Here is a 12827-nt window from a genome sequence, read left to right as displayed (position 1 = left end):
TGATGTCAAAATCAAACCAAGACGAAAAAGTTGTATAAAACCAAAATTCATTCATATGGGAATAAACACAATTTGTTTTCAAAATAAACTCACTTGGTATTTGGGATAGCATCTCCCATTTGATTTTATAACCTTTGAAACAAGTTTATGGGCCTAACTTTCTTAGCCTCCAGAGCTTTGTCTATAGAGAGATTTTCCTTCAAGGTCACTCTCACATTTATGGCCTTTGAATCTTTCTATGATAAAATTCCTTGTTCCATTCTCTGTGTTTTCCGCTGAGTTTCCTGAGCATCAAACATACACACGTATACAGACACACACATGAACTCACAGACACAGGCCCTCATATAGCACGTGTCACATATTATAAAGGTTATTTGTTTAATATGTTTTTGTCTCTAATTCTTAAAAGCAGTGACCCAATGTATCATTCTATCCCCTTGCACCTAAGAGTTCTGATATGTATTAATATCTATAATCCAGTAAATATTGAATGAATGGTTGATTCAGAAAATTAATATTTTGAAGTTGAGGAGAAGTTAAAGTAACAAGGAATAAAAGGTCAAAAATTATTAAAATTTTCTTTTAGATTAATAGAGTAATACACTTCATTGATTAACAAATATTTACTATGTGCCAGATATTGAGCTAGAGATGGGATTTAATAGTGAAGACCATAGATACAGCTTTGGTCCACATTGAGGTAGACAAACAACAAGTAAATCATTTCCAACTTTGATCAGAGCTCTAAAGGAAATAAGCAAGGGGTAGGAATAGAAAATAATTGGGGAGACTTAATTTAGTTAGTATGGTCAAGGAAAGGCACTCTGAAGAGATGACCTTTCATCTGAGACCTGAAGAAATAGAACTGATTAGTTTTGCAGAGACTCAGAGGAGGACGTTTCTGACAGTGGAGAAGAGCAAAAGAGTATGAGGTCCTGCAAGAAGAGCAAAGGGGCAGGAACATGATTAACACGACACCCCAAATGAAGAGTGGCTGCCGTATCCCTCAGGGCCATTCAGCCAGGTTAAGGAATAAAGAGTAGTGGGAATGCACTGGGTTTTTATTAGGGGAGTGACACCCATACACACGCACATCTCTCTCTCTCTCTCTCTCTCTGTATATAAGGAATTTTTTTTCAGTATCTTATACTTTTAAAAACATGTTAGCTTATTATAAATATGATTTGTTCTGGCAAGTGGCAAGGGATGCTGATATATTCACTTACCTATGTGCTGCTCTACACAGGTTGCAAAGCCAATTAGTTCAAGTGGCATAATAAATCAAATTATAAAACATAGTGGTTACAATGTGTTTAGTAGTGTTTAATTGTCATACAATGCTTTGCCTATGTTAACTCATTTTAGTCCTCACAGCAACCCTGTGAGATAAGTATTATTTTTTTTTACCACTTCACAGATAAGGAAACAGTCACAGAGGGGTTAAGCAAATTCCCATGTCACACACATTAGTAATTAAGCAGTGGCACCAGGATTAGGGCACAGCAAATCCCATACTCCAAATCAGCATTACTCAAAGTGTAATCCACACACTGATGGCCGTCTGTGAATTGTTTATCATTGGTCTGTGCTAAATGTAGAAATTGAGAGTAAATGTGTGATCAATGGCCTTGTGCCATTAAACAAAGTATAGCCCAGTTTGAGTGTTGTCAAAATGGTGTGGAATTGCATGTGACATAAACTGCATATAAGTCGTGAACTGTAGGGACACATTTCGGTCCATGATGGATTGGGAGAAGAATGGTCCTTCACCTCAGATAGTTGAAAAAGTAATGCTCTGAACTATATGCTCTGCCACCATGGATAAAATGAACTGTTAAATCTCCTCTCTTGTGTCTCCTGATACTCCATGTAATATGTCATGTACAAAAAGTATCATTGGTAATTTGCCTTGTGGAAGCTCATTTCATTTTTTTCCTCACCTCTTGGGCCTATGAGGAAGTAAGTGTGAGAGAAAGGTCCAGAAAGGGAAGTGATCATATGACCTCTGGCTCTCCACTGACACTGCCAAATAGTAGTTTAGGTTCCATAGTATGACAGTCACCTTCCTGCAACCATTCTGTAACACCTTTGGAAATTGTGAGCCTATGTATGGGAGAAGCAAGGTAGTATAAGTGCTAAGTACTTATCAATATTGTATCAGGTAAAGTGGTCCAGAAGATTTGAGAATGGTGTTAATTGGACCAATAGTATGTGCTACCTTTTCTCTCTACCAAGGAAATAACCTACTCTTCTAGTCATAATCTACCGGCCTGGAGAAATGGGATCAGTTATGAGGTCTGGGTAGATTTCTGTAATATTATCACCATTGGGTGGGGTGGGGTGCAGAGGGATGCTGAGGAGGGTTTCACAGTTCCGTCTTTGTTGTATGAAAACTGGCACAATTATTCTCAAGTGAAGAAAATAATATGAAATGATGTTCCTACTATTATGCAGAAAATCAGTGTCAGCAGTACAATATTCAGAAATCTTTATCTTTTAATCCAATATGATAGCCCTTAAATCATACCTCCCACCACCCACTTGCTCCTTCTAGAGGTTTATTTTGTTCACTTAGCTAATGACTCTTTCCAGGTCAGATATCAGATATATGGCACCTGGGTGGAAGTGATGAGTGCATTTTTGTCTTTTGTGTTGTTGTTATTAATGTCACCTCATGTGTTCGGTATTCTATGTTGGCTGTAGAACCAAATTCCTCTCCCTTTCCTGGAAGAGAACAGGACTGGCATCCTAGCATACGAACAGTTTCTTTATTTCTCTCTTCTCTCTTCTCACCCCTCTCCTTTCTCCTCTGTTCTCTCTCTCTCTCTGGAAAATTAGAAAAAACTTATGATAAAAATCATAGCGTGGAGTAAATATTCCCAATGGATGGGTATTTGCTTGCAGTTTTGAATAGAATCATAGGTCTGATAAAGAAATTCTGAAGGCTTACAATTCTCATAAAGTCCAGATGCTTCCACAAACAAGGCACTCACAGAGATAAAGAGGTAAAATGTGGAATTTGGAGGAGACATTTGGTTTTCATATTGTCTTAAGTCCAAAACAATGAAAATTTCATTTCAAATTACCCACCAACTTATTCCAGTAGAAGACAGACTCTGCCTTGGGTAATTTGCTTCATGGATAGTAAATGGGAACATAGAAGCAATTGGTCTGCAGCACACAGTGACATGAATGGTCCCACACATATAATAATGTATATGCAAAAGCATGGATTTGTGCTATATTGATATCTTCCTTAATACTTACTACTTCTTGCATCTTCAGTTTTGCAAAGTTTTATTTGTTGCTTTTTTTAATCTAACTTGCTTCACTTAAGAAATTTTTCCCTCATGTGTGGAGAAGAGGAAGGGGTATATGAACACTAGTGCTCTGAAGTGTTCAAAGTTCTTCTATTTACTCTTGGAAGCACTGAAAATAAAACAACTTTTATTGGATGATGACTGTGTTCACTCAAGTTCTGGAAGCAACACTTTGTTTTGACTTTAAGAGACAATACTTACAATGTGATCTACTAACATATTTTTTTCAATTTTAACATAGACTCTAGCTATGTGAGGATTCAGATTTTTAAAATTTATATCCCCTTTCTATACTACCACCTCTTAAACAACTAACACAAAAACATTCTTTTCAATTTTAATATAGAGTCTAGAGAGATGACATTCTGGATTTTGTTGTTACTTTTCTATTCCTTTTACCAACCCTATTTAAGCAAATTAACACTATCTGTGGATGATTAATGAAAAACCTATACACATGTAGACATATCTATATTATTAATAACCCGTCTGATGAGAAAACAAAACAAAGCAAGATGTCCAAGCGATCTGGTGTAACTGGCAAAAAGAGTGGCTTCGGGAACCCTACACTCCCCTTGTCTCAGGCCTGCAGGAGCTTCAAGCAGCCTCCCAGCTACAATGTCATAGATGATATAGTCTGTTAAAATAACAAAGCTTTTTATTTTTAGGATACTACTTATAATAGGAAGATGATCTTTGCCAAAATAGCAGTTATCATTTTGACTCCATAAATAAGTAAAAGTTGTATTTTTCGATGATAAGAACGAAAACTTAAGTGTTTCAATATTCCTTTTCTGAGACTAGCTTGCTCTCCTCTCACCGCTTGTCTATGTGGGAAGAGTTACAACGTGTAACTGTCTTTCTTGATTCTGCCTCTGACCCTGGATGCACATCTTTTGGCTATCAGTGTTTCCTCATGCTACTTACCCCTTGAAGGCAGGGAAAAGGCTGAAGAAAGTTATTTCTGTCACGCTAATCTTTCTTCCAAGACACTTGTAAATTGACTTGCCAAGAAGGGTTCTTCTCAGTCTACAAGCATGCTCTAAAAATCCATGCAGGTGGCTAGTTAAATTTATGGTGGTTCAGACTCACACTGTTGTGTGTGGGTGTACACTTGGGAGTCGAGGGATAGGAAGATATTGTCAGCATAAAATATCTAATTTCATACTAAACTATGAGCTCCTCTAGGTCAGTCACCTTAGTCAACTTCATTCCTTGGCACGTAACTCAGTACCCGGCAATGTTTTGTAGTAACTAAGAATATATGTGATCTAGAATCCAACTACTTAGGTTTAAATTTTGGCTCTACTACTATACGATCCCAGATCCTAAGTTTCCTGTGTTTTAGTATTTTCAGCTGTAAAATGTGGGCAATATTACCACGTAACTCATGGAATTATTATGCAAATGGAACAGGTAAAGTGTGTAAAGTATTTAGCCGATAGTGAGCAACTGGTACAGGTTAACTATGTAAATAAGTATTTTTTTACTCACCAAACTTTGATGTGAACTGTTACCTTGAGGTGGTTAGTAAAGGTTAAATCATAGTGAGAGAGAATCTGAGTGTGAAGATGTTATTCTAACTTTGCTTAAGAAGTAAAAACACAGACACCAAAAAAAAGATAAGCCCGAGAGACTCCAGACATATGAAGCAACATCGGACAGGATTTGAAGGAGGGCAGTGAAGTAAAATAGAGGCCCATAGCTCCTCTTTTCTGACCTGAAACTTTTTATTGAACTACCTGTGTCATAAAACAGGGAGAGAAGTTTTGCTGCCAGTGACGATAATTTGATGCCTTAACCATATTAATACAGCAAGTGTGACTTGATGTCTGGAGTCTAAATGAGAAGGTCTGAAAAAAGACGAGCATTTCAGAGGTTGAAAACTATGAAACCAATAGGCGGTTTCCTGCCTTCCCAGGCCACTCTCCATAAAGCATCCTCGCTCCCTGAGGGCCTCTGACATTCCTCAGTGTTGTGAGCAGGGAGGAGAGAAACGCTTTCTAGTTGGCTCAGATTACCTTGTTCTGGTTAAATGAAAAAGTATTAGCGTACATTTCTTGTCACCACAATTCCAGCTGTCCAAGTCAGTGCTTTTGGAGCAGAAATCTTATAACTCCTAAAGTTAACAAAAAAAAAAAAAGCGTTGCCGAGCGAGCAGACTTTCCCATCTCTGACACCCTGTTTCCTGCCTGTTGTGTGCGACAGGAAGGCAGAAAGGTAAAATCTAAACAATAGACACTCCTCAGTGAGTGCTTAAACCAGCATTGACTGAAGGTACATATTAATAGTATTTGCCATTCTGAAAGACACTGATCAGAAAGCAAACCCCTTAAGGAGAAAAATTAGCCAGACTGATTTTGCATGCTACTCCTGAGCACACGCTAAAATGACCACAGTCGTGTTTAATGCCCAGCAGACCTTCAGGACTAATCCTATTACCATAAGACATCCAGAACTGTCTGGTTAACACTCAGACCCTAATCCCCACAGATTTGTCCACTCCCTTTTCTGACCCCGCAACCAACCCCTTGCCCATGGGCCTTCTGGAACTCACAGTCATATACAAAATCTCCTTTATCCTCAATTTTTCCTCGACTCTTGCTTTCATTTTCTCACTGAAACTCAAGCTTGGATACTGCAGAAGACACTGCTTCCTCTAAAGCCCCCTCAAATTGGGGAAGCGTACCTGCAGGTGCCAGTGGGCCTTCCTCTTTGACATTTCTAGATCATTCTCACATGTTCTGTACAAACCTTCATCTTCTAATCTCATGCATCTTTAAACCATGTCACCCACAACCTCTCCTTGCTTTACTCACTGCATCCTGTACTAATCCTGCCATATGCTTGGTGATTTTAGTACTTTGGCCTCTTCTTCTCCAATGATTTTTTTTTTTTTTTTTTTTTTTTTTTTTTTTTGAGAAAGAGTGTCACTTTGTTGCTCTGGCTAGAGTGAGTGCTGTGGCATCAGCCTAGCTCACAGCAACCTCAAACTCCTGGGCTTAAGCGATCCTACTGCCTCAGCCTCCCGAGTAGCTGGGACTACAGGCATGTACCACCATGCCCAGCTAATTTTTTCTATATATATTTTAGTTGGCCAGCTAATTTGTTTCTATTTTTAGTAGAGACGGGGGTCTTGCTCTTGCTCAGGCTGGTCTCGAACTCCTGACCTCGAGCAATCCACCCGCCTCGGCCTCCCAGAGGGCTAGGATTACAGGCATGAGCCACCGCGCCCGGCCAGTGATTTTTATTTCTATCTTACCTCAGTCGCTCCTGCAATGGCCATAATGTGAACTCTGTCATTACCAATTACTAAAAACCCTCCATAATCCCAACCTCAGGGATCTTACTCTTGGATTACTTCTTCCTATTTTTGCAGCTCAGTACTTTGGGTATTCTGATACCAACACTTTTTTTTTAAACCTTTAGGAACAATGAGCCATTATTTCTATTATCTTTTTTTTGCCGTTCATTCTCCTCATTCTTTCATGTTCCTCCATACTCTGCTTAGATTCCGAGGAAAATCATTATTATTCTCTTGCATACACATGTGTAAACTTTCATGTCCCTCTCTCCCTACTTTGAGCCACTCTGGTAAAATCCTAATCCTGGCTGTCTCCAGCTGTCTTCTTCTTCTTTTTTTTTTTTTTTACCTGCATACACCTAAACAGGGATGGAGAAAAACAGTCTACCATGCTGACTGTTCTCACTGTAACATTATGACTACTAACCTCAAGTGAGCCCTAAGTGCTGCCACACAACCTATCATTATTATATTTCTCTGGTCCATTCATTTTCCCACTTCCTTAGATGAATGATTTGTACTTTCCTCTCTCCAGCTCCAAATTTATTCCAGCTGATAACTTTGTTACCTCACTGAAAACAGAAGCAATCCAAAGAGAACTTCAAAATGGCCCCACTACAACGTCTTCCAACCCTTCCAAACTACCAACATCTGTATCCTTATACTCTTTCCCTTTCCTGTTACTGTGGATGAATCATCAGTGTCATCTTTCCACCCATGCACTGGGTCTCATGCCCTCCTTCCTATATAAAGCAGCAATCGTCACTCTCCTGCACCATCGATTATTTTTGCCCTTTCAACTGAGTTATTTTTATCAGCATACATACATGCTATAATGCATCTTCTCTTAAGAATAAAAGAAAGAAAACTCTCAACTGCATTTCATTTTCAGTGACTGCCTGATCTCTCTGCCCCATTTTAAAACAAAACTCCCTAAGGGAGAAGTCTCTACTCGCTGTTTCCACTTCCTCTCTTCTCAATCTCTCTGAAGCCACTCCAACCATGTTTTCATCCCCATTACTCTAGCAAAATGACTCTTATCAGCATCATCAAAGATCTATGTGTTGCCCAGTCCAATGGACCACCCATTTCTCCTTTTGCTTTTAAATCTTGACAACATTTGATACCCTTGATCAACTGTTCTTTCTCAAAATTGGGATTGTGAGTCACTGTTCTCTCTGATGTTCCTCACTAGCTCAGCAGCTGCTGCTTCTCAGTCCCCCTGGCTGGTTTTCCCTCATTTCAATGTTAGAGCATTCCAGTGTTCAGGCCTTGGATCTCTGGATGTCTTCATCCCTACTCATTTCCTTAGGGAGCTCATCTCTTCAAATATCATCTATATCTTGATAATTCTCAAATTTATATTGCTAAGCTTGACTTTTAACTTCAGACCTCTAGGAAACTGAAAGCTAGCATTTCCATTTAGGATGTTAAATGGGAATTCCAGGGTTAACATGTTCAAAACAAGTCATCACTTCCTCCCAAACCTGCTGTACCTTCAGTCTTTACCATCAAAATAAAGGGCAACCTATATCCTTCTTGCTGATTCAGCTAAAATTTTCATTCCTCTTTTTTCCCTCACGTGTCACATAGAATGTATCAGCAAATATTAATGGCTCCGCCTGACCATTTTTCACCATTTCCATCACTATAATCCTGACCCAAACCTACGTAATTGCTTGCCTATATTATTGCAATACCTCTTTAACTGATAATCCTGCTTATACCCCTGCTTCCTTGTTATCTCTTCTCCACCCTGCAGCCACAGTAAGTCTTTTAAAACATACGTAAATTCATGGAATGTTTCTGCCCCCAAACTTCCAAAAGTTTTCCATCTCATTCCAAGTAAAAAAAAAAGTTTTTATAAACATCCGCTAGGCCCTGCTACTTTTCTGTCTTACCCTCTTCCCCTCTCCTAATTTACTGCATCCTAACCAATTTCTTGTGATAAGAGGACCCCAACCCTCCCTCCTGCCATTCCCAGCCTCATTTAACTGTTTGGTTCATTTACTCAGGTCTCTGATATCATCCCACCAAAGAGAACTTCCCCAGCAAAACTATACATATGTTTATGTATATATGTATGTGTGTGTATGTATATATATATAATACATGTATATCACTGCTCTCTTCTAGATTTCCATATACTTTTATCTGCTTTGTTTCCATGTTCTAAAATCCCTCAAGATAGATAGTTTGTTTATTGTCTGACTCTCTGTAATAGAATGTAAGTTTCAGAAAGGTATAAATTTTTGTTCATTACCAGATTTCTAGTACCTAGATGAGTAGATAGCACATAGCAGAAGCAAAATAAGTATTTGTTGCCTGAATAACTCACTGAATGAAAGAGTATGAGATTAACTTTGATTGTTTATCTTTTTTTTATCACTGTAATGTTTAACCCAAGGTTTGCTTTCCAGGAAGGCCACTGTAATTAGAGAATTTGACATGGAATAACCACCATTTTAGGCCTGCCCACTCACCCTTTCCCCAGCTATCGGTTGCAACAAGATACCATTTCTTCCCTACATAAAGAGCTTGCAGACATATCATTGAGCAGTTTCCTCCAATATTGGTCTGAGCATTTGAAAGGAATTGGGTAGGAAGGGATAACATTTAACTAAAAATTAAATCCTCTCTTGATTTTTTTTAAATTTAAAAGTATCCTACTTTAGGAAAACTAGTGAAGTGATAACAGCAGAATCAGTTTGACATTCCTTCTAGACAAGAAAAAAATAAAAATGGACAAAAAGATCCAGGTCTTGGTATCTTTTCTTCCTCTCTGATTGTCCAGGTATGTTTCTTGGCCATGAATTTTCATTTCTCTTCTTTGCCATTAGCTTGGCTTTTTTTATTTTCTGTGTTAAAACATCCCACCCTTGAGATTGCTGTAACTGAGATCCCAGTCTCTCATAAGACAAGTTTACAAATTTAATGAAGAAAAAAATGGGGGAAAAGGCTACATTTTAGCTACAAAACTGCACTTGGCTCTGCATTTGCTGCCTGTTCACTGATGTTAAAATACCTGAGCAAGTGTTTTATCACAGAGACTGGACTGTTCAAGGACATGCACAACCCACTGAACATCCTTAGGCATAATTTATTTGTGGACTGGGCATCGTTAAGTACATGCAGACTCCATGGTCAGATTACCAGGCGGTGTAAGTCCTACTCACTATCTTGATTCAGCATCTCCCATCTGGCTAAAGTATGAATTTTACATTGAGTTGGATGGTGACAGAAATGCTCAGCAAAGTGTCTTCCTTTGTTCTAAAGTTCTCTGTGTGATAGACACTGACTGGGACTAGGGAAGTGGGTACCAAATAAAACAACAGCAATAATATCCAGCTGGTTTGCATAGTTGCAGACTTTACTCTTGTCCACTAAATGAAAGTTGTGGTTTAGTTTTGTTTCTCTCATCACGATCTGCTGTTCGGAGGTTCCACTACGTGCAGGTTAAGTCCTTATTAGCGATGGCTCCAGAATTGCTTCCTAGGGGTGGGGGGAAGGATTAGGGACTGCTGGCTGATGGAAGGAAGGGAGGGGGACTGCTACTGAGGGTGGCCAGCATACTCTTTTGACTTAGATTGTATGTTTGTTTGTGATGGTTTCGGTAGATATTGATAGCCAGTAAGTGTGCTGATGGAAAGTAGAGTGGTTTAAAGGACCCCTCCTACAAGACCCTTTGGTACCACCCTGGCAAAAAAAATTAAGTTTTGATTGATGTTTGCATGGCTTTATATTAAACTCCATTCTGAATGAGTAACAGAGCTGTGGGATATTTTTAAAATTCTTTTGAAAATTGAAGATTGCTGGAATCCCCCTCCCCGACCCCCTGCCTTTGTAGATAGCTTGGGGATTTCCAATTTCAGCAAAAAATGTTACTGTTCTAAAATAAATAGATTAGGGAAATATGGTTTCGACACAATATTTTTTTAAAAAATTGTTTCATTACACATAGCCAAAGAGACATTTTATGATTAAAAAAATGTTCCCTAGTCAAATAAGCTTGGCAGTTACTGCCTATTAATGTATATCACTGAATCTAAGATGCCCTTGATTATAATATAGACTGTTTTAATGTACTGCTAAGAAAAAATACTATCAATTAAACTATGATTTGATTATAAGAAGCATCTTCATATCAAAGTTTATTTGTAGGAAAATAAAAAGACATATCTTTGAATTTATGAAATATATATGTACTACCTTTTTGGAGAGCCACAGAGTACGTTAGTACATTGTAGGTTCTGAGAGGTTCAGAGGTCTAAAGAACTCTGTTAAAACTTCTTTAAACTAGCATTTCTTAGCTGCCTGATAAGCTGAGTTTCAATCATACCACCCCACTTCATAACATTTGTTAAACATTCTTTGAGTTGCAAGGAGGCAGAGGCTCAGTTGTGTTCAAGGCTGGGCTTTACATGTAACGCACCATGTGGCCAAGGAAGGCGTTGCTGCTGGAGGTGTAATGAATGATAATACTGCTTTATAATAGGTGCTGAAGACTGCCTCCATCCAGGATAGCCTAGCACATGAAATTCAGGAATCTGTCAGAGCCTTGGACAGTGCCAAGCCCATCTTTGTATGCTTGCATCCAACTGTGATGAGCCTATGTATGTAAAGTTGGTGGAGGCCCTTTGTGCTGAACACCAAATCAACATAATTAAGGTTAATTACAATAAGAAAGTAGGAACTAACAGAGAGAGAAAACCCCATAGAATGGTTGATTGCACTTGCCAAGTAGTTAAGCTCTATGGCAAAGAATCTCAGGCCAAGAATGTTGCTGAAGAGTTCTTCAAATGCAAGAAATGAACAAATAAAAATTTGGCTCAAGAAATAACTTCAAATATATTTGAAAATAACTGGTGAAATATCATCCAGTACAAGCATGGCAAAGACAGATAATTCATTGAAAGATGTGAAGAAATACTGAGAAAGAGAAGAAATGAAAAACAACCTTAAAAGAAAATAGATACCACAAGTCAGGTGGGGCAAGTGTTGAGAATCCAGAAAAAAAAAAAAAATCAAAGAAAATATTCTGAACAAGCTATCGGATTTCTGAGAGAAAATCTTTGTGACTTTATTATTAAAAATTGAACTAAAAAAAGGAGATTGAGATTTTGACTGGTGAAAGTTTATGAGGAAAGATACAACTTAAAAAGTTATTATTGTCAGTGATATAATACTAGCTTTAAGCATAGAGCTTTTCCTAGAATACTGTTTTAATCTGATATCAGGTGGTGACCCAAATTATATTTGTGAAATTTATATGGGAAGGGTCAGGAAAGAGAGAGTTACATGGTTCAGATTCTTGGAAAAAGATGTTCAAATCAACTTTGCAGTCTGTACTTTCTTACCTGTAAAGTGGGATGAACAGCATTGAGTAATTGAGAACCCCTAAAGAGGAAATGTTCACTGACCTAGGAATATAAAAATATCAGATACTGTCATTCTGGAATTGTAAAGTAGAGTACTCCATGAAGTTCTCTCCTTAATGAAATTTTGTTTTGTTGGAAATCTATTAATTTAAGATAAAAGAGTGAATAGAAAAGGAGTATGTGTATATATATATATATCACGTATGTAATTACTTTTTGTAAAACTAAATATGTATAGGAATACAAATCAATAACATTATGTAACTCATTAATACCTAAATGAGAACAATAAGATCAATGTTTAACATAACAGATGAATTATAGCCTTGATAAATAAAGTCAAATTAAGCAAACATAGAAAAAAATAAAAGATTAGGTGGGCTATAAAACATTACCAAATGGGTATGCATATTACAGTACCTGAAATAATCTTATTTTTTGCTTACTTGTATATTCTCTGTTTCATACACTTGGAAAGTACCACTCATGAGAGTAGACTTTGTCTTTTTCATCACTATATCCAACTGGAATGCCTGGAATATAGGAGTCACTCAATAAATATGTGCAAAATAGTTGCAAAGTAAATGAATGAATAAATGAAATATAACTTAACTCATCCCATTTATTAATTATCATAATTTGATACTGTCCTCCATAAAGCTTTTAAACCTTTGCTTAGTAGATAATATTCTTGTGAGGAATTTTTCAAAATTACAGACAACAAAATATTTTAGGCCACAAACCATGCTGCCACAGTGAAGGAAATGTTCCATATATGAATTGCCTTAATGTGATCAGTCCTAATTGTACATATATGATGGC

General features: G+C 37.7%; 1 protein-coding gene and 1 pseudogene across 10 annotated transcripts in view; both read left to right on the top strand.

The window, feature by feature from the left end:
• RBMS3 (RNA binding motif single stranded interacting protein 3) overlaps positions 1 to 12827 on the top strand; it is a 665694-nt gene that overhangs the window by 86010 nt on the left and 566857 nt on the right. The gene's annotated exons all lie outside the window — the stretch shown is intronic.
• Positions 11015 to 11759, top strand: LOC123628041 (annotated as a pseudogene).

The sequence above is a fragment of the Lemur catta genome, chromosome 1, assembly GCF_020740605.2.
Source record: "Lemur catta isolate mLemCat1 chromosome 1, mLemCat1.pri, whole genome shotgun sequence".
NCBI lineage: Eukaryota > Metazoa > Chordata > Mammalia > Primates > Lemuridae > Lemur > Lemur catta.
Note: the sequence above shows the minus strand (reverse complement) of the source record. Positions and strands in the feature narration are given on the sequence as shown.